The following is a 24,268-nucleotide window of genomic DNA, read 5'->3' as shown; positions in this document are numbered from 1 at the left end:
ACTTTCAGAAAACCATATTACAGCGCTGGGTAGAAAAACCACTTATCATACATAGTTTGTGAGTTTTAGTATGAAAAGCACATATTTTATGAGAGCCTGTGTCCATCCAACACGTCAGAGTTTGATATGACATTGTACTATCAGAAATACAGGAAGGCATTTGACTGTTTGTGGTATTATGGGGGATTTTCTGCTATTTTAGGGTTGTCTCTAGTAGTTTTCTATGTTTCTTTTTTGTGGAGATGTTTCTGGTATTTTGGGGTTGTTTCATGAGGTGGTTTTATGAACAAGTAACATCACCATGCAAAAATTAATTGGACTGTTTTGCAGTCAGTTGCAAGTTTCCACTCTATCGGGCTTGTTAGATTGCATCTGCTTCATCTGTTCTGTTTTGTCTGGTTGTATTATCAATAGTGCATTACCTAAGTGCATAGTGCAACATCGCCTTGATGTTACAAGCCCGGATTAAATAAAACATATTTATTTTTCGTAAAGGGCACCAACCTTTTTCTTTATGCCTCTACTTTAGCAATAAAATGTTCAATAAAACTTAGAATTCCAGCTGCATAGTCCAGTATTGGATAAACCAACACTGAGCTTGAACACAATGATTGAGGTATGTTCACTTCCCTACGTGTGTTATTATGGTCTTTATATGTTGCTAGACTGCACATGGATGGATTCAGTTAAGGAACAATTAAGAAAGCCATCAAGTTGTGGACGATCTCCCTCATCCAGCTGTGTGGTTTCATTTAGTTTGACTTCCAGTGCTTCCCTCCATTCTCCCCAGCCTGATGCAGGTATTTAGCCAGCTCGATTTTATCCTCAAACTCACAAAATGGCCGACAGCAGGGGGTCTCCTCATTTCGAATTTGGTCTGATATGGGAGATGGGATGGAATCATTTTGATGGAAGGATGGAGGGATGCAGAGATATTCAAAAGGAAATATTAATTAGGTTAATAAAAGGCTCCAACGAGGATCTGAAAAACAGACTCGCTTCACCAATCATCACTTCCTGCCTAGCCAAAGCCCAGACTAGCGTGCCATCCAATCCATCGGCCAAGCATCACTGAAGAAGAGACAAGAAGACCACGATTATTCAAACTCTCTCCTTCCTTTTCCACATCGATATCTGAGATACATCATATCATGCATTTCATTTTATTGTGACGAGGGGCCGTGCTTGGTTTGCTTGGGCTTGGCTTTTCACACTAACTGTCAAAACCCAAACAAGTTTGCTCCTTTCTCAATCTCTGAAGTCGGCAGTAAACCAAGACTATTTGAGATGTGTGTGTGTGTGTGTGTGTGTGTGTGTGTGTGTGTGTGTGTTTGCGCGCATTCCTGCATTGATGTTTATGTGTAGGCCTAGATTTATATGTTACAAGTGTACCCAGGTCAAGAGTTGATGCAATCATGTTTCTCATGTAAGTTTACCCTGTTCCCTCAGACTTGTGTACATTACTTTCACAGATCAAATCAATTGAGTCCCACCAATACTTTCTGACTGTGGAAGATAAACACCATAAAAAGTTTGCAGTTGAGTGTAAACAGATCAATATTTAATTATTATTATTATTTTTTATTTTTTATTTAACCTTTATTTAACTAGGCAAGTCCGTTAAGAACACATTCTTATTTACATTGACGTCTTACCCCGGCCAAACCCGGACGACGCTGGGCAAATTGTGCATCGCCCTATGGGACTCCCAATCACGGCCGGATGTGATACAGCTTGGAAGTGTGACATACTTACGGAGGCCTATTGTAGAGGATTTGCACGGCTTTGCACACTGCTACCTTGAAGATGGCTGAACTGAATCCAGTGTTAGGCTAGGGATTTTTTTACTCTCTTGGCAACCCCATGTTGATCGGACTTGCGATTGGCTGGGAAGGATATGGATCAGCTTCTCACTTCCTCTTTGGGCATTTAGGAATTAGTTAGTGGATATTTCAACCAATGGGATGATTCTGTTTCATGTAGTTTTTTTCTTACTGGCAATACCATTGTTGTCATCCTCAAAAATGTCACTCATTACGCTTTTTGTGTTTACTTATTCAAAGAACTGTTTGTCCAACCATAAGTACTGCCTTTTCTTTTCTTTTAGCATGATTCTAACATGCTCTGTATACTGGCCAGGGGTGGTGAATGAACCTGTCATGGGAACCCATTTGTGAGTTAGGAGTAGCAGCATCAGTTGAGGCCCTCACACAGTTGGAGAGGAAATCATTCAATTGCCTGTTAAAAAATAATCTGCAATAATTGACTGATACTGTGTCAGATATAATTGCCTGACATCAAGAGCAATTAGGTTTGGTAGCCTTATGAAGCCTGGTTAAATGAAACTGAACGTATTCAGACTGGATTAACCAGGCTATAGCAATGATGCCTGTTGAAATCCACATACAGACAGGACATGTTTAATAACACAACATAGCAAGGGTGACAGGCCAAGTTGTCAGGGAGAAACTTGACTTTGCATCGTAATCACACATCAACAGCATGCACAGACAGAGCCACAAGTAAACACATTTATCAAATCTCTCTTTATTTTATATTAATTGCATCTTCTTTTCTTTTTAAATACATCCAAAGCTGAGGTACACAATCGGTCAACAATTTCTGTTTCCCATGTTTACAATGCAGCTAATCTCTAATTAGGACAGACAATAATGAAGTGTCTATTTTGTTCAGTAGAAGACATATGTAACGTCTTACCCTCAATGTTTACTGACTTACCAGTAGTTTGATGGACAACAGGCAACGTAATGAATAATCTGTCTGGACAATGATTGTCTACAAATGAACAGGCCTGTCAAGTGATGGACTAACTACTGTACTGTAGCTATTCAGATAATAACTGAGCGTTCAGTGTAAACTGTAGCCACTCTTCTTTCATTATACCCTTGATATAATATTCTGTGTTAGATCAGTTGGCTCATTCTTTCTACATGGGAAGTGTTAAGATTATTATAATATAATAATTAATATAATAATATAATTATAATTATATTTTCAGTTACACAAAACCACAGGGGGCAGGGAAAAAGTCTTGGTGTGTGTGTATATGTGTGTTCGTGTGTGTGCCTGTACATGCGTGTGTTTGCGTGTCTGCACAGTTGAAACAGACGTCTGCTGATCATCACTCCCAGCTGAAGGAAACATGGTGACATTGTGACACATCCATCTGTATTTCCATGCCCCTGCAGACAATGCTGTGAGTCAATACTGATGTCCAAAATAATATGTCAAACACCCGTAACATTTATCTACTGTGGCCCCGAAAAGCTTCAGCTATCGACAGTGTTTATTTATAGTGGCTAATAGCCAACTGTACATTGAGTATCTAAGGAAAGGTAGCTCTGTAATGTCCACTTGCAGTCCAGTAGGGAAAAACAATCAATTCAAAATTGATAAATTCACTTAACTTTAGATTATTTTCTACTCAACAATTTACCTCATTACTATTGCCAATTGGTCAGTTCTCCAGCAGTATACAAGTATCCTAACTTCTACCATGGTGTTTTCTCTATCTCCCTAAGCTAACTATTCTAAAATAGTGCTGTTGATGTCGAACACCATAAAGGAAGTAACCAGTTTAGTGCAGGCTGGAGAGCTGTAGAAATGCTTAATCTGACATTTATTTCCAATCAGGTGGTTTTCCTTTAGATGATGCAAATCTGGTGTGAAGCGTCAAGCCCAGTCCAAGCTGTCAACAGTAGCTGAATTGCAAAAGCAAAGATCCACGACGGAGGAGAGGAGGCCAAGAACTCTGCCTGGCTGATGCCAGTAAACACACAAAACAAATGTCTCTCCACTTGGATAGGAATATAAATAGTTATAAGCCTGACACACACACACATGCATACAATTGTGTGGACACAGACACACGCATACATAAGCATGCAATCGCACCCACGCGAACAAACATAGACACACACACTCCACTCTCTCTCTCTCACACGCACGCACGCACGCACGCACACACACACACACACACACAGTTCAATCTTCTTTGGCTCATTTTCAATATCCATATTTTAACTTGACTTTTTTGTCATTAAGTGTATGTTACAAACTCTTTAAAAATCTGTTGACAGACCGTCACACTTGCGACGTATAATTGTATCGCTATGATTGTGCCTGGACGGACACAATTGAAATTCCTCAGTTGCCTTTTCTATTTTGTACATATCTGGCCTTTCCAACCCTTGTTTGGCTCAACAGTCCGGCAGTATTGTCTCGTGGCAGAGAGCAGTTCTAAAAAAATACTATGTGGCTGGCTAGCAGCAAACCGCTATCATAGAGAGGCTAGAGACTTCCAGAAAAGTGTGAGATATAAAGTGGGGTGGGGGTGGGGGGTTAATCCTCCAAGCAGAACTAACAAATGCCCTTTGTGGACAATACTGTCAGCCACAGCGAAAAAAGGAGAAGATATACACGTGTGTGTGTGTGTGTGTGTGTGTGTGAGTGAGTGAGTGAGTGAGTGTGTTTCTTTCTTTACAGTGGGGATGCCGTGGTAATTATCTCTTGTCCTTCAATAGTTGAGAGCAGAAAAACATCTGTGCCCGATTCCCCATTCCCCTTTGTCATAAGCGATGCTCATTTGGGCGCAGACAAATCAGGGAACCATTTCAATAAAAATAAAGCATACTTTATTTTCTCTGTTTGAGACGAGTCGGCTACAGGCCCCCTATTGCTATTGGGCGGTTTGGCGATCCAGGCTTATAAAGGCAATCTCCCAAGTTATTATTCTCACCAATGTTTTTCCTCGTTACCCTAGAGTTTACGAGGAGGGTGCTGGTGTATTCCCAAAATGCCTTGCTAAAGAATGCAGGAAAAGCATCTCTCTGGCGTAATATACATGTAGATTTTTAATAACCACAGCAGGGCCTGGCGTCTGTGTGTTTTCAGACTCAAACACGGAATATGATGAGAATCTTCCACTACGGGACAGTTAAGAGGATATTGCAGACGGAGAAAGGGTCGTGTGTGTTTGTTTGTGTGTGTCAGGTTCTTTCCTTAGCCTGTGTGAGTGTGAGAGTGTGCGAGAGTGTGTGTGTGTGTGTGTTTGTGTGTGATGGGACTACTCTAGCTCCCTACCCATTAGCTACAGTGTGAGCCCTGTTCCATCTCTGCCAGCATTCAGAGAAAGAGCCCCCATACACACATCAGCTTCCTCAAAACCTGGGGTGGGACTGAAATCAAATTAAAACCTACCAAAGCCATGCATTTTATAATTAGCTATTGACTCTCTTTGGGTTTCATGTCCTGGCGTGACATGGAGTACAACTTAACCTTTCTCAACTCAACCTTAACCTTTCTCACATCAAGGACATTGCAAAAAGTGAATGCCCCACTAAACCACCCAAACGTCAATGTATGACCACAAAAGCATGAGACCATGTTGCATTAGCTATGCCAGTAACTGTGACTACTAAGCTATAGGCCTTGATAATAATCATAAAAAAATGACAAGCTATGCATCAGAGGGGCCCCCGCCTGAGATGACATCACTTATTAGCCTACAGTCACTGATTATCAGATGTGGCCCTACTGATGTGTGAAAGCAGATGCGTCATGCCCATATGGGGCATGTGCCTCGTCAGATTAGTCTTGCTTTTTTTATTTTCTGATGTAAAATCAATTACTAAACTTAATTTTAAGCCCACATTTTATCAAAACTATTGATAATAGATCTGTCAGGCAACAAGTACACCCCCACACACACCCTATTCTCCCTAGCAAGTGGTTCCTTCCAACGTGCATCACATAGGAGTGTTGAGTGACACACATAGCATTTAATTAGATTTTACCTGCAGTGATGGGCAGGACTTGCAGGAGGTATGTTTTTAAATTAATTTGATCAAGCTATGTAACCTATTGGTTCCTTCTTGATGAATAAATAAAGCTACCATGTTTTATTGTTTATCTGTAATACTAGCCACCTAGCAATGTCCACCCATGTCTACACCCCTGCAGGGGGGTGCAGGTGTTTGAAAATTCACAATTCTCCAAATTCAACAGGGGGGCAAGCTCCCCCTCCATCCTCATGTAGGCCTACTTAATGCCTCTAAAATAATGTGTTCATGACGCCCCTGTGTGAAAGATCATGATAATCCATGTCTTGAACCACCTGCCATATTTGCTAACACAGCACACATGTGAATCAGCAGTGCCTGGACAAGGTCAGGGGGAAAGGGTTTTGTTGCACATTAGTAGATAACCTCCTTCTCTCTCCCGGGATTTCAAACAACATCATTTTAAAAGAGTAGTAACAGTACACTATAATTACAGATATGTTTGTGGTCGACAAAAATTGAACATGAATTATTAACTGTCTGTGTGTTGTGTAGGCCTATTTAGTGCCAATTAAATCTGATTATTTTGTAGCCTATGTTAAATAAAATATACATTGAGTTCCACAACTCCTTCATTCAAAATACTATATTTTGCACATTGTTTGATCAATATGACCTAATTTACAAACTTCATATTTTTCAATCGCAACGCATTACTGCACATTATTAGGGTACATCTCATTATGAACTTTAAATACATTATTTTACACCGCATTTTTTCCGGACTGTAATGCTGGACAATTTAGATATGTGACAGACGTTAATAGACTTTATGCCCAAACCCTGCTTAACAACACCTGAGCTCAGGTAATTACTAATCAATAACTCCGGTGCATACAGAGTTAACCTTTCACGAAAGCGCCACGCGCTTCAGATCACTTGTGAAAAACTAAAGACGTGCGCTGAGGAGAGTCTCTGTTTCTCCACTGAACAATCCGTACGTTTCCACGTCGCGCACCACAACCAGCGGGAGAGTTAAGCTCTTTCCCGTCGTCGAACTTCTCATACAGACACAGACACAAACTGGAAGAAACTCTGTCTAAAGTCTAGGCTGACAGTGACACATTCTCTCTCACGCTGTCTTGTTCCACACCGAGGAGGGGGGCGGGGTGTCAGCATAGCGACAGAGATATTCCCCACAAGACTACTGCTCGTTGGACTGACTGAGTCTGAGTCGTTGGGTGGCCAAGGTGGAGAGGGAGAAGCGACTGAGACCCTTTGAGAATTTCCAACAGCTTCTCATATTTACGTTGTCTTCTGCTCCGACCCGACCAGCGGTCTTCAGCATCGCTCTCCCTGCGACTACAGTTCACTTTATCCCGCACGCCTCCTGTCCTTGCGCGAAGAAGGCAGAAGCTCCCCAAACGACTGCCGAGGTGGAGGAGACCCGGTCCTCGGAAAGGTAAGACAGTCTGAGTCTATTAACGGCACAATTATACTCGAGTAGCCTAATTGTTTTCTAACAGGCTTTCCAGATGATCAAGGATACATGTGGGAAGTTCTTTCGTTTCGTTCCTTTTTCTCACCAAACATTTTACGCACATTGGAACGTGAGTGCGTCATTGAAATAATTAGCAAAGCTAATGGTTTTTGCCAAAGACATGCACTAAAATGGAGTTTTACGCAGATGTGGTAGTAGCCTATGAAGACTTGCCACTTGGAGAGTAGTGTATGTGTGGGCATTGTAATGATAGGAAATGAAAGACAAGGCACCATTTTTTCGACGTGGTTACATCCTTCTGACAGCAAATCCATTGAATACCCATAATAGGAATTTTGACTTGGATAAGCTTTTTTCTCTTCCATCACAATATGCCAACTGTAGTAAAACTGTGGTTTATTGACATCGTACCATGTTGATGTGACTAGGATGGTTTTCAATTGTTTTGCAGTTGTGGAATTTTTGCATAAAATTTTTTTTGTTTGTTGTTGATACTACCTTGACAGTGCATAGAGAAGCGCAGGACTGATCGAGCTGCCATATGTCATTGTGGTCTTTGACCAAGCAGAAATCATATATAATTTTAGTTTCCTTCTTGATATAGACCAAATAGTTATGCATAATCATATTCAGGATACCGTATGCTGTATAGGTCCGAATTGCAGACTACAATTACTTCAAGTTTTCCCATTATAAAGATAATTACTTCTTACCATTTTTCTTCAGCAACTGTAGCCAATTTTATACATTTTATAAAAATTACATTGTGACTTAGGCTCATACAGATTTTTTTTGTTGTTGAAGGAATTTCAACTGCAATATTTCCCTTGTTTGAATAGTCTGTACTTCTGAAGGCCCTGGGGTCAAACACAGCAAACTATAATTTCCCCTCAATAGCCTACTGCAGCATTTGTTTGGCGAGATCACCAATTCAGGCCTATTTATACCTTGATAACTTTTCTCTATTATACGTTTCACCGTAGGCCTATGTGTTCTATAGCCTAGCATAAATGACACCTTAAATAAATCAAACATAGCACTGTGATCTATGAATACTGATTAGATATGAAGATAAAGTCACACTGCGCTATCTTATCGTCAGCGTTCATATCCTGCTCGAATGGATCATGTCTATGATCCCTGGTGTCCTGCGCTTTGACACTACTTTAGTATCTCTCTATTTCTTATACATCTTGGGTCCTGCATATTGGCCCCAGAGGTCTAATTTACTAAATCATCTGTGATAATAATAACTGGCAACCGGTGTTGAGCACAGTTTGAAAAAACACTTTTAAATGGAAAACACTCACAAGATTTGTGCGACTCCACTGAATTGCGTGAAGAAGACAGTTTGTATAACACTCTGTACCAAAGTCTTGTCTTGTTCACGACATACTATGGTGGTTCTATACTGATTTTCTAGGCTAGCCAGCCTTGCTCGTCCACACGTGAAGGGACTTCAGAATGGATGTGCCATTCATACCGTAGTACATGGGATGCAATTTTAGGCCTGCCAGTTTTTCCTGACATACAACTGTATGTACATGCAGCACTGGGCAATCATTCTGATCAATAGTTGACCTGAAGCTTTACTTTATATAAAGTTAGGCTACAGCTCACAGGCACGGCGCCCACATCTGGATGGGTCTGTTGTCGTTTCACAATGCTTTATTAGACAGTGAGGCCTGGCTGACATGACAGGGAAGGATTGAGAGAGAGAGAGAGAGAGAGAGAAGGATGGTGAGAGAGCGCAGGTGCCAAACGACACGATTAGGTGATCAATGGGGGGATGTGGCAGCTGGATAGAAGAGGGGATGAGAGATAGAGAGGGGTGGAGAGGGAGAGAGGAATGGGGAAGGAGAGAGGGGTAAAGAGGGATCGAGATAGAGGTTTAGAGAGAGGGAGAGCAGGTGCCAAACAACATGATTAGTAGGGTGATGAGGCGGCTGGAGAGAGAGGGAGGCAGAGAGAGGGAAAGAGAGATGGGTAGTGAGAGAGGGAGAGCGAGGTGTATCGAGAGAGGACGAGGTAGATGTTGTAATTAAGGAGGGATCCAATGGAAAACACTTCCTGGAGGTAATTTGTTTTTTATTGAATATATTTATCAACATTAAATGACTTTTTTATTTGGGGAGAATTTAAGATACTTCAGCCCGAGCTGGTGTTAGTGTGTGCATGAATCCGCTGATTGGACATAGTAGCTGGGGCGCCGGAGAGGCTGTTTCCACAACCACAGTCCCCTGATAGATTAAGTCTGGGTTTCCTCCACTGTGTAATGGATTATCAATGGGCAGGATTTGTTTAGTTTATTACACCTCTGCTCGTTAAGGGAAATGAGAGAATGAATGAGAAGATCTTGAGACGTATACGCAAACATTGCAATATGGATCGATTTGAATCCCTGTCTGCATCCCAAATGACGTCCTAGGCCCTGTATGGTGCACCACGTTTGACCAGAGGTCTCTTGAGCACCTGTGACTCAAATGGATCCCTATTGCAATGGTCCTGTGAACCAACCGTCACGTACTACCACAGAAATCATTCATTTTTCTTGGCCATTTCTGTGTTTGTATTCTGAACACATGACGACGAGGCAGCTTTTGGTCCGACCGTCTGCCTTGTGTCTGCCCTATATTGCAGGTCCTGCAGTAATATAAAAGGAGAAGAAATGAGGTTGTGGGGAAGCTTGATTCCATCCTCTGAAGTCACCGTCACACTGCCCTCACCAGTGATGTGAGGGATTAAAGATTTATTGAGCGTTCAGGTGGCTCCAACCTTTAGGAAAGGCTTCTGAAGTTGGTTTAATTGCAGCCGGTGTGTGTGTGTGCGTGAGCGAGCGAGCGAGCGAGCTGTGTGTGTGTGTGTGAGAGAGAGAGCATGCGTGCATGCGAACGATCGGTGTGTGTGTGTGTGAGGGAGCATGCATGTGAGCTAGCTGTGTGTTTGTGTGGTGAGCATCGCTGACAGTCACACAGTCAGTCACCTTTTGAGCAGGGCACTGATTGAGGATTACACCTGTCTAATTAAAGTTTGTCTAATTTATACAGGGACAGAAAAGCAAACATTTAGCTACAGAACTGATCAGCATTCTCTACAAGTCTCTCTTCCACAGGGTTCTCAGCCAATACATTCCTATAAGTAGTTTAAAAACTACACAGTACTTCAGTCCATGATATACAGTATAACTGTGAGCTTTACATTGATGAGCAGAACATCACAGTGGTATATCGTGACTGCATATCCTAAAAGATACTGTGTAACAGAGGTGGTTTGGCGCTGGATAAGGAAAGTGAGGAGACTTGCTTTAACTCCTCAAACGAATGCCTAGGCTTTAGCTCTGCGGGCTTGACAGCCTTGTGCTATCCGGGGACCAAGGTTCGAACGGACTTACCTGTCGAGTTAGAGAAGCTTGGCCCCATTTCACAGTGAAGTCTCTCCAATGGCCTGGTGTGTGATTTGACATACAGCGATTGCGGCAGGTAAGCCTGACCTGTGTGACCCCATTGTTCCTTAGCCTGTTCTGCTCTGTCTGTGACCACTATCCTGTCCCTGTCTGACAGTGTTTCTCGGTACTCTGTCTATCTCCATTGTGACTAGGCTAGCAGTTCTCGGAGCTTGACAAGCCGACTGAATTCTGGCTGTTATTCACTGAGGTTCACTGAGTCAGTGGCTTACCACATCAATAGGGATGGGAAGTATACCACTGTACAGACCTGGGTGGAAGAAGTATTTGTTTTCTTTCTGGTGTCCTACTACTGTCATTGCTAAAGTGTTGTTTCTGTTTTATTTATTTAGAAATGACCAATATGAAATCCTCTTTGCCTTACGTATCAAGATGAGGTCTAGTAGGAAAACCGATCCACATGCTTGTGTGGATCATTAGTAGTAACATGTACACCTCACAGGACCATTAGCATTAACATGTACATCCTACAGTTCACAAAGCCATTAGGAGCACCATGTGCACTCTACAGTCCACAAGACCATTAGTAGTAACATGTACACTCTACACTTCACAGGGCCATTAGTAGTAACATGTACACTTCACAAGACCATTAGTAGTACCGTGTAAACGCTACAGTTCACAGGACCATTCATCGTAACATGTACTCTTCACATGACCATTAGTAGTAACATGTACACTTCACAGGACTAAACATAGTAACATGTACAGTTCACAGGATCATTAGTAGCAACATATACAGTTCACAGGACCATTAGTAGTAACATGTACATTCCACATGACCTATAGTAAAAACATGTAGAGTCCACAGGACATTTAGTAGTAACATGTACAGTCCACAGGACCATTAGAAGTAACATGTACACAATACACTCCACAGGACCATTAGTAGTAACATGTACACTTCACAGGACCATTAGTAGCAACATGTACACTTCACAGAACAATGAGTAGTAACATAGACAATCTGCAGTACCATTAGTAGCAACATTGAGAGTTCACAGGACCATTAGTTATAACATGTAAACTCTACAGTTCACAGGCCCATTAGTAGTAACATGTACACAATACAGTCCACAGGACCATTAGTAGCAACATGTACAGTTCACATGACCATTAGTGGTAACATGTACACTTCACAGGACCATTAATAGTAACATGTACACTTCACAGGGCCATTCGTAGTAACATGTACACTCTACAGGACCTTTAGTAGCAACTTGTACACTCCACAGGACCATTAGTAGCAACATGTACAGTTCACAGGACCATTAGTAGTAACATGTACACAATAAAGTCCACAGAACCATTAGTGGTAACATGTACACTTCACAGGACCATTAATAGTAACATAACATTTCAGAGGTCAATTAGTAGTGGAATGTACTCTCTACAGGACCTTTAGTAGTAACATGCACACTTCACATGACTATTACTGTTAATATGTACAATCTACAGTCCACATGACCATTAGTAGTAACATGTACACTCTACAGTTCACAGGACCATTAGTGGGAACATGTACACTCCACAGGGCCATTAGTAGCAACATGTACACTCTACAGTTCACATAACGATTAGTATTAACATGTACACTTCACAGGACCATTAGTAGTAACATGTACACTTCACCGGACCATTAATAGCAACATGTACACTTTATATGACCATTAGTAGTACCATGTAAACTCTACAGTTCACATGACCATTAATAGTAACATGTACTCTTCACAGGACCTTTACTAGTAACATGTACACTATACAGGACTTTACTGGTAACATGTACAGTCGACAGGACCATTAGTAGTGACATGTACCGTGCACAGGACCATTAGTAGTAACATGTACCGTGCACAGGACCATTAGTAGTAACATGTACCGTGCACAGGACCATTAGTAGGAACATGTACAGTTCACAGGACCATTAGTAGGAAGATGTACAGTTCACAGGACCATTAGTAGGAACATGTACACTCTACACTTCACAGAACCATTAACATGTACACTTCACAGGGCAATTAGTAGTAACATAGACAATCCACAGGACAATTAGTTTCAACATGTAGAGTTCACAGGGCCATTAGTAGTAACATGTAAACTCTACAGTTCACAGGACCATTAGTAGCAACATGTACACTCTACAGTTCACATAACGATTAGTATTAACATGTACACTTCACAGGACCAATAGTAGTAACATGTACAGTTCACAGGACCAATAGTAGTAACATGTACAGTTCACAGGACCAGTAGTAGTAACATGTACAGTTCACAGGACCAATAGTAGTAACATGTGCAGTTCACAGGACCAGTAGTAGTAACATGTACAGTTCACAGGACCAATAGTAGTAACATGTACAGTTCACAGGACCAATAGTAGTAACATGAACAGTTCACAGGACCAGGAGTAGTAACATGTACAGTTCACAGGACCAATAGTAGTAACATGTACAGTTCACAGGACCATTAGTAGTAACATGTACAGTTCACAGGATCATTAGTAGTAACATGTACAGTACACAGGACCATTAGAAGTAACATGGACAATCCACATGGTCATTAGTAGCAACATGTACACTCTACAGTTTACTGGACCGTTAGTAGTAACATGTACACTCTACAGTCCACAGGACCATTAGTAGTAACATGTACAGTCCACATGACCATTAGTAGTAATATGTACAGTCCACATGACCAATAGTAGTAACATGTACACTTCACAAGACCATTAGTAGTAACATATAAAGTTCACAGGACCATTAGTAGTACCATGTACAGTTCACAGGACCATTAGTAGTAACCTGTACAGTTCACAGGACCATTAGTAGTAACATGTACAGTCCAGAGGACCATTAGTAGTAACATGGACAATCCACATGATCATTAGTAGCAACATGTACACTCTACAGTCCACAGGACCAATAGTAGTAACATGTACAGTTCACAGGACCATTAGTAGGAACATGTACAGTTCACAGGACCATTAGTAGGAACATGTACACAATACAGGACCTTTAGTAGGAACATGTACACAATACACTCCACAGGACCATTAGCAGTAACATGTAGACTCTACACTCCACAGAACCATTAACATGTACACTCTACACTTCACAGAACCATTAACATGTACACTTCACAGGGCAATTAGTAGTAACATAGACAATCCACAGGACCATTAGTTTCAACATGTAGAGTTCACAGGGCCATTAGTAGTAACATGTAAACTCTACAGTTCACAGGACCAATAGTAGTAACATGTACAGTTCACAGGACCAATAGTAGTAACATGTACAGTTCACAAGACCAATAGTAGTAACATTTACAGTTCACAGGACCAGTAGTAGTAACATGTACAGTTCACAGGACCAATAGTAGTAACATGTGCAGTTCACAGGACCAGTAGTAGTAACATGTACAGTTCACAGGACCAATAGTAGTAACATTTACAGTTCACAGGACCAATAGTAGTAACATGTACAGTTCACAGGACCAATAGTAGTAACATGTACTGTTCACAGAACCAATAGTAGTTACATGAACAGTTCACAGGACCATTAGTAGTAACATGTACAGTTCACAGGACCAATAGTAGTAACATGAACAGTTCACAGGACCAATAGTAGTAACATGTACAGTTCACAGGACCAATAGTAGTAACATGTACAGTTCACAGGACCAATAGTAGTAACATGTACAGTTCACAGGACCAATAGTAGTAACATGTACAGTTCACAGGACCAATAGTAGTAACATGTACAGTTCACAGGACCATTAGTAGTAACATGTACAGTTCACAGGACCATTAGTTGTAACATGTACAGTTCACAGGACCATTAGTAGTAACATGTACAGTTCACAGGACCATTAGTAGTAACATGTACAGTTCACAGGATCATTAGTAGTAACATGTACAGTACACAGGACCATTAGAAGTAACATGGACAATCCACATGGTCATTAGTAGCAACATGTACACTCTACAGTCCACAGGACCATTAGTAGTAACATGTACAGTCCACATGACCATTAGTAGTAATATGTACAGTCCACATCACCAATAGTAGTAGCATGTACACTTCACAAGACCATTAGTAGTAACATATAAAGTTCACAGGACCATTCGTAGTACCATGTACAGTTCACAGGACCATTAGTAGTAACTTGTACAGTTCACAGGACCATTAGTAGTAACCTGTACAGTTCACAGGACCATTAGTATTAACATGTACAGTCCAGAGGACCATTAGCAGTAACATGGACAATCCACATGATCATTAGTAGCAACATGTACACTTTACAATTTACTGGACCTTTAGTAGTAACATGTACACTTCACAGGACCATTAGCAGTAACATGTACACTCTACACTTCACAGAACCATTAACATGTACACTTCACAGGGCAATTAGTAGTAACATAGACAATCCACAGGACCATTAGTTTCAACATGTAGAGTTCACAGGGCCATTAGTAGTAACATGTACACTCTACAGTCCACAGGACCAATAGTAGTAACATGTACAGTTCACAGGACCATTAGTAGGAACATGTACAGTTCACATGACCATTTGTAGGAACATGTACACAATACAGGACCTTTAGTAGGAACATGTACACAATACACTCCACAGGACCATTAGTAATAACATGTACACTTCACAGGACCATTAGCAGTAACATGTACACTCTACACTTCACAGAACCATTAACATGTACACTTCACAGGGCAATTAGTAGTAACATAGACAATCCACAGGACCATTAGTTTCAACATTTAGAGTTCACAGGGCCATTAGTAGTAACATGTAAACTCTACAGTTCACAGGACCAATAGTAGTAACATGTACAGTTCACAGGACCAATAGTAGTAACATTTACAGTTCACAGGACCAGTAGTAGTACCATGTACAGTTCACAGGACCAATAGTAGTAACATGTGCAGTTCACAGGACCAGTAGTAGTAACATGTACAGTTCACAGGACCAATAGTAGTAACATGTACAGTTCACAGGACCAATAGTAGTAACATGTACAGTTCACAGGACCAATAGTAGTAACATGTACAGTTCACAGGACCAATAGTTTTAACATGTACAGTTCACAGGACCAATAGTAGTAAGATGTAGTTCACAGGACCATTAGTAGTTAGTAGTAACATGTACAGTTCACAGGACCACTAGTAGCAACATGTACAGTCCACAGGACCATTATAAGTAACATGTACACTCTACAGTTCAAAGGACCATTAGTAGTAACATGTACACTTCACAGGACTATTAGTAGTGACATGTACACTTCACAGAACCATTAGTAGTATAATGTGCACTTCACAGAACCATTAGTAGTACCATGTACACTTCACAGGCCTATTAGTAGTGACATGTACACTTCACAGGACCATTAGCAGTAACATGTACAGTCCACAGGACCATTAGCAGTAACATGTACACTCTACACTTCTCAGGACCATTAGTTTTACAATGTACACTCTACAGTTCACAGGACCACTAGTGTACACAGTTCACAGGACCAATTGTAGCAACATGTACAGTTCACAGGACCATTTGTAGCAACATGTACAGTTCACAGGACCATTAGTAGTAACATGTACAGTTCACAGGATCATTAGTAGTAACATGTACAGTACACAGGACCATTAGAAGTAACATGGAAAATCCACATGGTCATTAGTAGCAACATGTACACTCTACATCCACAGGACCATTAGTAGTAACATGTACAGTCCACATGACCATTAGTAGTAATATGTACAGTCCACATGACCAATAGTAGTAACATGTACACTTCACAAGACCATTAGTAGTACCATGTACAGTTCACAGGACCATTAGTAGTACCATGTACAGTTCACAGGACCATTAGTAGTAACCTGTACAGTTCACAGGACCATTAGTAGTAACATGTACAGTCCAGAGGACCATTAGTAGTAACATGGACAATCCACATGATCATTAGTAGCAACATGTACACTCTACAGTCCACAGGACCAATAGTAGTAAGATGTACAGTTCACAGGACCAATAGTAGTAACATGTACAGTTCACAGGACCAGTAGTAGTAACATGTACAGTTCACAGGACCAATAGTAGTAACATGTACAGTTCACAGGACCAATAGTAGTAACATGTACAGTTCACAGGACCAATAGTAGTAACATGTACAGTTCACAGGACCAATAGTAGTAACATGTACAGTCCACAGGACCATTGTAAGTAACATGTACGCTCTACAGTACAAAAGACCATTAGTAGTAACATGTACGCTCTACAGTTCAAAGGACCATTATAAGTAACATGTACACTTCACAGGACCATTAGTATAAACATGTACAGTACACAGGACTATTAGTAGTAACATGTACACTTCACAGGACCATTAGTATTAACATGTACAGTACACAGGACTATTATTAGTACCATGTACACTTCACAGGACTGTTAGTAGTGACATGTACACTTCACAGAACCATTAGTGGTAACATGTACAGTTCACAGGACTATTATTAGTACCATGTACACTTCACAGGACTATTAGTAGTGGCATGTACACTTCACAGAACCATTAGTGGTAACATGTACAGTTCACAGGACTATTAGTAGTGGCATGTACACTTCACAGGACTATTAGCAGTACCATGTACACTTCACAGGACTATTAGTAGTGACATGTACACTTCACAGAACCATTAGTAGTATTATGTGCACTTCACAGAACCATTAGTAGTACCATGTACACTTCACAGGCCTATTAGTAGTGACATGTACACTTCACAGGACCATTAGCAGTAACATGTACAGTCCACAGGACCATTAGCAGTAACATGTACACTCTACACTTCTCAGGACCATTAGTTTTACAATGTACACTCTACAGTTCACAGGACCACTAGTGTACACAGTTCACAGGACCAATTGTAGCAACATGTACAGTTCACAGGACCATTTGTAGCAACATGTACAGTTCACAGGACCATTAGTAGTAACATGTACAGTTCACAGGATCATTAGTAGTAACATGTACAGTACACAGGACCATTAGAAGTAACATGGAAAATCCACATGGTCATTAGTAGCAACATGTACACTCTACATCCACAGGACCATTAGTAGTAACATGTACAGTCCACATGACCATTAGTAGTAATATGTACAGTCCACATGACCAATAGTAGTAACATGTACACTTCACAAGACCATTAGTAGTACCATGTACAGTTCACAGGACCATTAGTAGTACCATGTACAGTTCACAGGACCATTAGTAGTAACCTGTACAGTTCACAGGACCATTAGTAGTAACATGTACAGTCCAGAGGACCATTAGTAGTAACATGGACAATCCACATGATCATTAGTAGCAACATGTACACTCTACAGTCCACAGGACCAATAGTAGTAAGATGTACAGTTCACAGGACCAATAGTAGTAACATGTACAGTTCACAGGACCAGTAGTAGTAACATGTACAGTTCACAGGACCAATAGTAGTAACATGTACAGTTCACAGGACCAATAGTAGTAACATGTACAGTTCACAGGACCAATAGTAGTAACATGTACAGTTCACAGGACCAATAGTAGTAACATGTACAGTCCACAGGACCATTGTAAGTAACATGTACGCTCTACAGTACAAAAGACCATTAGTAGTAACATGTACGCTCTACAGTTCAAAGGACCATTATAAGTAACATGTACACTTCACAGGACCATTAGTATAAACATGTACAGTACACAGGACTATTAGTAGTAACATGTACACTTCACAGGACCATTAGTATTAACATGTACAGTACACAGGACTATTATTAGTACCATGTACACTTCACAGGACTGTTAGTAGTGACATGTACACTTCACAGAACCATTAGTGGTAACATGTACAGTTCACAGGACTATTATTAGTACCATGTACACTTCACAGGACTATTAGTAGTGGCATGTACACTTCACAGAACCATTAGTGGTAACATGTACAGTTCACAGGACTATTAGTAGTGGCATGTACACTTCACAGGACTATTAGCAGTACCATGTACACTTCACAGGACTATTAGTAGTGACATGTACACTTCACAGAACCATTGTAGTATTATGTGCACTTCACAGAACCATTAGTAGTGACATGTACACTTCACAGGACCATTAGCAGTAACATGTACACTCTACACTTCTCAGGACCATTAGTTTTACAATGTTTACTCTACAGTTCACAGGACCACTAGAAGTAACATGTACAGTTCACAGGACCACTAGTGTACACAGTTCACAGGACCATTTGTAGCAACATGTACAGTTCACAGGACCATTTGTAGCAACATGTACAGTTCACAGGACCATTAGTAGTAACATGTACAGTTCACAGGATCATTAGTAGTAACATGTACAGTACACAGGACCATTAGAAGTAACATGGACAATCCACATGATCATTAGTAGCAACATGTACACTCTCAGTTTACTGGACCGTTAGTAGTGACATGTACACTCTACAGTCCACAGGACCATTAGTAGTAACATGTACAGTCCACATGACCATTTGTAGCAACATGTACAGTTCACAGGTCCATTTGTAACAACATGTACAGTCCACATGACCATTTGTAGCAACATGTATAGTCCAGAGGACCATTAGTAGCAACATGTACACTCTACAGTCCACATGACCGTTAGTAGATACATGTACACTCTACAGTACACAGGACCATTAGCAGTAACATGTACACTCTACATTCCACAGGGCAATTAGTAGTAACATGTACACTCTACAGTCCACAGGACCATTATTAGTAACATGTACATTTCACAGGACCATTACTAGTAACATGTGCAGTTTACATGTCCATTAGTAGCAACATGTACAGTTCACAGGACCATTAGTAGCAACATGTACAGTTCACAGGACCGTTAGTAGTAACATGTACCGTTCACAGGACCATTAGTAGTAACATGTACAGTTCATATGACCATTAGTAGTAACATGTATACTTCCCAGGCCCATTTGTAGCTACATTTACAGTTCATAGGACCATTAGTAGTAACATGTACACTCTATGGTCCACAGGACCATTAGTAGCAACATGTACAGTTCACAGATCCATTAGTAGCAACATGTACAATCGACAGGACCACTAATAGTAACATGTACACTCTACAATCCACAGAACCATTAGTAACATAATGTACACTCTACAGTCACAGGACCATTAGTAGTAACATGTACACTCTAAATTTTATGGATCCATAATTAGCAACATGTACACTTCACAGTTCACACAGCTCTGGTATTCGTACTCGTTAAGTGGGTGTTGTTCAGGGTCAATACCCTGAGTGTGTGATGTTGAGCTTTCCTTAGCTTTCAATCTAGAACACTGCAAGCCATGTCCACTAGAGCCCAGCAGCAGGCAGTCAACAGTGTCTGCCTTCCAAATGGCCCCCTATTCCCTTCAGAGTGCAGCACTTTTGACCAGAGCCTCTTGCCATTTGGGACGTAGTCTGTCATTCTACAGAGGGCTAGAGAATTGCAGTTTGACATTTATCTGCCAGGTCAAAGGTGAGGCTTTAATATCAACCTCCTAGAGTTGATTGACACACCTGTGCATCACACGGTGACGTCATTTTGAATATTGAATATCTCCTGTGTGTTAAAGCTAGAGACGTACCGTTTCTTTTAGTGGCTGCAGCTCAATCACCTCTTCCCACCGATGTAAAGTTTGCGCCCATTCAATAACACGGGGCTTGTGAAAGCGGCCTTTTGCTGCACATGCGAGGATCCGGGCAAGAAAATCGTTACGGAGTCGTCTGTAAAACCTTAACCATGTGAGCTACAAAGGAATGTATGCAATATCGAAAGGGGAGAGTCTCACGAACATGACAGCGTTGGTTGTTTGGCTCTATGACGTCTAGAAGCTTTACGACAGTCATCTGAAGGTAACCAAGTACCAGGCTGTAAAAATAGAGAAAAGTGCAGAGGGGGTCAAATGTGCCAAAATAATGTGACCAAACATTGGTCTAAAACATTAATAAATAAACAATTCCTACGTTTTCTTATATCTCTCAGATACAGGACAGACACTTCAAAACTTTGTTCCTTATGATGCATTTTTTGACTTTCTGTTTTGCCATTTATGTATGTGTTAATCAATGCGTTTCTATGGGCTATAGCAGTAAAAGCCAAATTCAATGTTTCATTATTTTTTTATATATATATTTTTTATACCTACAGTGGTCCTAAAATTCAAAATGAAATGGCTGATACATTTTATGACCATCTTAAAACAATTCCGTATGTTAGCTGAGTAGAGATTATGATCTAAGTGCTTAGACCTACAGAGGTTTTAGTATCTGTACAATGGACTGGCCAGTGTCTGGGGTGGCCATGTTGGATTTGAAAGAGCCCTCTACCTGTATGGAAGGGAGGTGGAGGGGAGGCTTGGATGGCTCGCTGTAATATCAGGGGACTGGATGTTTCAGTCTGCTTATAACTTGAATGATTCAGTGCAGAGGTCTATATGTTCATGTATATATTCCCTATATTTAACTGGTATGTCAAGTTAGTAAAACTATTGCTTCCCAGACAAATGACATGTAGTGTACATTTTAGTAAGAAGAAGCGCCTCTATTTTCAATGTCTTGTTTGCTGTATTCACAATCAAAACATTTTCTCCCCTGTTGCTATGCATGTTGAAATGGCATCAGATGTTTGGATTTGGAAGGCAAAGTATTCATAAAACCACCATTAATTTTCCCTGAACAAGCGATGTACTCCCATACTAATCAGTGTGTGTGCGCTTGCGTGCCTGTGTAGATATGTGTATGTGTGTGTGTACATCTGTACATATCTGAAATAGCTTGAGACAACATGACAGGCAGGTCTGCCAACAAAAATCAATACTACATTGCCCAGACTTATCCTAGACTCTTCCCTAGCATTTCTAATAGGAGATTCTGAGAGCCAACATGTTATTGTTTTTCCTCCCCCTCCTCCTCCTTGGCTATGTCCTAAATGGCACCCTGTGCCTTATGTCGTGCGCTACTTTTGACAAGAGCCCTGAGGCCATGATCAAAGGTAGTGAACTATAATGGAATAGTGTACTATTTAGGACACAGCCTTCTGCAGCTCTTCATACAGAACCTATTGCTTGTTATTTGCCCGTTTTCTGTCGCTGTGTGACCGAAAACTGATGACAAATTGATTGATGTCTGAACTGATTAGTTTCTCATTACGACCCAACACCAAAATGACTTATCTGAATTAACAACATGGAGCTAGCTAGAGACACTGAGACGCAGACTGAGAGAGACGTGTGGGGAATGAGAAGGAAAGGCAGAGAGAGACATCATTTAGCTTCTAGCATTTTCCTTCAACTAATAAAAGGTAAACAAACTAACCTCGTTTGTTGCTATTGGAGAGATTTACTTTTGTACAATTCTGTATAGTCTCTGTCACACGGAGCGAAACTGGTGAACTCAAGAGCAGACGAGGAGACTGGAATGAGGTAACCAAGGTATTTATTGAAACACGGGGGGAAGATTGAGTGCAGGCCAGTGGAAGCTCGGGCAGGTTGCTGGAAACCAGGTGGGTAAGCAGGTCCGGAGGGGAATCCAAGGGAGCGTAGAGTGGGGAATCCAAGATAGAGTAGCAGGACTGACGAGAAGACTGACTGGAGACGGGGACCAGAGTCAGAGCGGGCATAATGAGCAGAGATTACGATCTGGCAGTGTGGTAGTGTTAGGACTGAGTATTTGTAGAGGTCTTGATTATGGAACAGGTTGCAGCTGCTCTGACTCCAGCATGCACGCACGCACGCACGCACGCACACACACACACACACACACACGTGAGGTATAGACAAGAGGGAGGGGTCCAGAATGTGACGGCGGGGCACCCAGCAGCACTCCTCAGGCCCGTATCCCTCCCAGTCCACCAGGTACTACCAGCCGCGACCCCGATGGCGCACATCCAAAAGCCGCCGGACGGTACAGGCAGGATGGTCATCGATGAGCCGAAGGGATGGAGGAGCTGCTGCAGGTGGAGACAGGGGACTGGAGCAGATAGGTTTAATCAGGGACACGTGGAAGTTTGGGTGGATCTTAAGAGAGTCTGGGAGTTTCAGGTGCACAGCAGAGGGGTTAATGACACGATCAATCTCAATGGGACCAATGAATCGGGGGGCAAGTTTCCTGGAAGCCACTTTCAAAGGCATGTCCTTTGAGGACAGCCACACCTGCAGGCCTGGAGTGTTGACTGGAGCTGAGGCACGGCGACGGTTAGCTTGGGATTTGGTCCTGGCGGAGGCACGGTGAAGGGCAGCACTGGCCCTCCTCCAGGAGCGATGACAACGGCGCATGTGGTCATGGACTGAGGGCACCGCTATCTCGACCTCTTGGGCAAGGAACAAGGGGGGTTGATAGGCCAGAGCACACTCGAAGGGTGACATACCTGACGAGGCGTTGGTGAAGGTTTTGTGGGCATATTCCTCCCAGGGTAGCTGAGCACTCCAGGAGGAAGGGTTAGCCGAAGTCACATAGCGTAGGGTAGTCTCCATCTCCTGGTTGGCCCGTTCGGTCTGGCCGTTGGTCTGGGGGTGATATCCAGATGAAAGACTAACATTAATTCCAAGTGCTGTACAGAAAGATCTCCATACCTGGGATGTAAACTGGGGTCCCCTGTCGGAAACGATGTCAGTAGGAATGCCATGCAGCCGAAACACACGGGATACCAGCAGGTCCGCAGTCTCTCTGGAGGATGGAAGCTTGGAGAGGGGAATGAAGTGAGCCGCTTTGGAAAATATGTCGATATGGTGAGGATGACTAAGTCCAGAGCTATGTGTGACCAGGGGCAACTGGGTATGGGAAGAAGCCGAAGCAGACCGGACGTGGGTTTGGTGGAGGTTTTGTTCCGGGGCACAGACCGAGCAGGCTGAGACGAACTCCCGGACATCTCTCTCCATGGTGCGTGACCAAAAGCGCTGACGCAGGAAGGTGGCAGTCCGGTTCATGCCAGGGTGACAGGTGAGGTGAGTAGAATGGGCCCAGTGAAGAACTTCAGAGCGAACGTAATCTGGAACAAACAGAGCCTTCTAGGACCGTTACCTGGGTCTGGCTGGTTCTGCTGAGCCTGGCGAATACGGGACTCGATCTCCCAGGAGACAGCGACAACGATGCAGGTGGATGGCACAATGGTCTCTGGATCGGAACCTGTGTTGTCGGCGGTGAACTGACGGGAGAGGGTGTCAGGCTTGGTATTCTTAGATCCGGGGCGATAAGTGAGTGTGAAGTTGAATCTTCCAAAGAACAATGCCCACCTGGCCTGCCGGGAGTTAAGATGTTTGGCGGTCTGGATGTCAAACAAGTTTTTGTGGTCCGTCCACACAATGGGAGGGGAGAACCGAGCCCTCCAACCAGTGACGCCACTCCTCAAGAGCCAGCTTCACAGCCAGGATTTCCCGGTTACCTATGTCGAAATGTCTTTCTGC

The 24,268-nt window shown here is 42.1% G+C and overlaps 1 protein-coding gene across 1 annotated transcript in view; it reads left to right on the top strand.

Annotated features, from left to right (window-relative positions):
- The first annotated feature begins 6,800 nt into the window (after positions 1 to 6,800).
- The window catches only part of LOC129841361 (teneurin-3-like), a 527,857-nt gene continuing 510,389 nt past the window's right edge, over positions 6,801 to 24,268 (top strand). The window contains exon 1 of the mRNA XM_055909600.1: positions 6,801 to 7,263. The gene's annotated coding sequence lies outside the window, so the exon portion shown is untranslated. The remainder of the gene's footprint in view (positions 7,264 to 24,268) is intronic.

Source organism: Salvelinus fontinalis, chromosome 42 (assembly GCF_029448725.1).
Source record: "Salvelinus fontinalis isolate EN_2023a chromosome 42, ASM2944872v1, whole genome shotgun sequence".
In the NCBI taxonomy this organism is placed as follows: domain Eukaryota; kingdom Metazoa; phylum Chordata; class Actinopteri; order Salmoniformes; family Salmonidae; genus Salvelinus; species Salvelinus fontinalis.
Note: the sequence above shows the minus strand (reverse complement) of the source record. Positions and strands in the feature narration are given on the sequence as shown.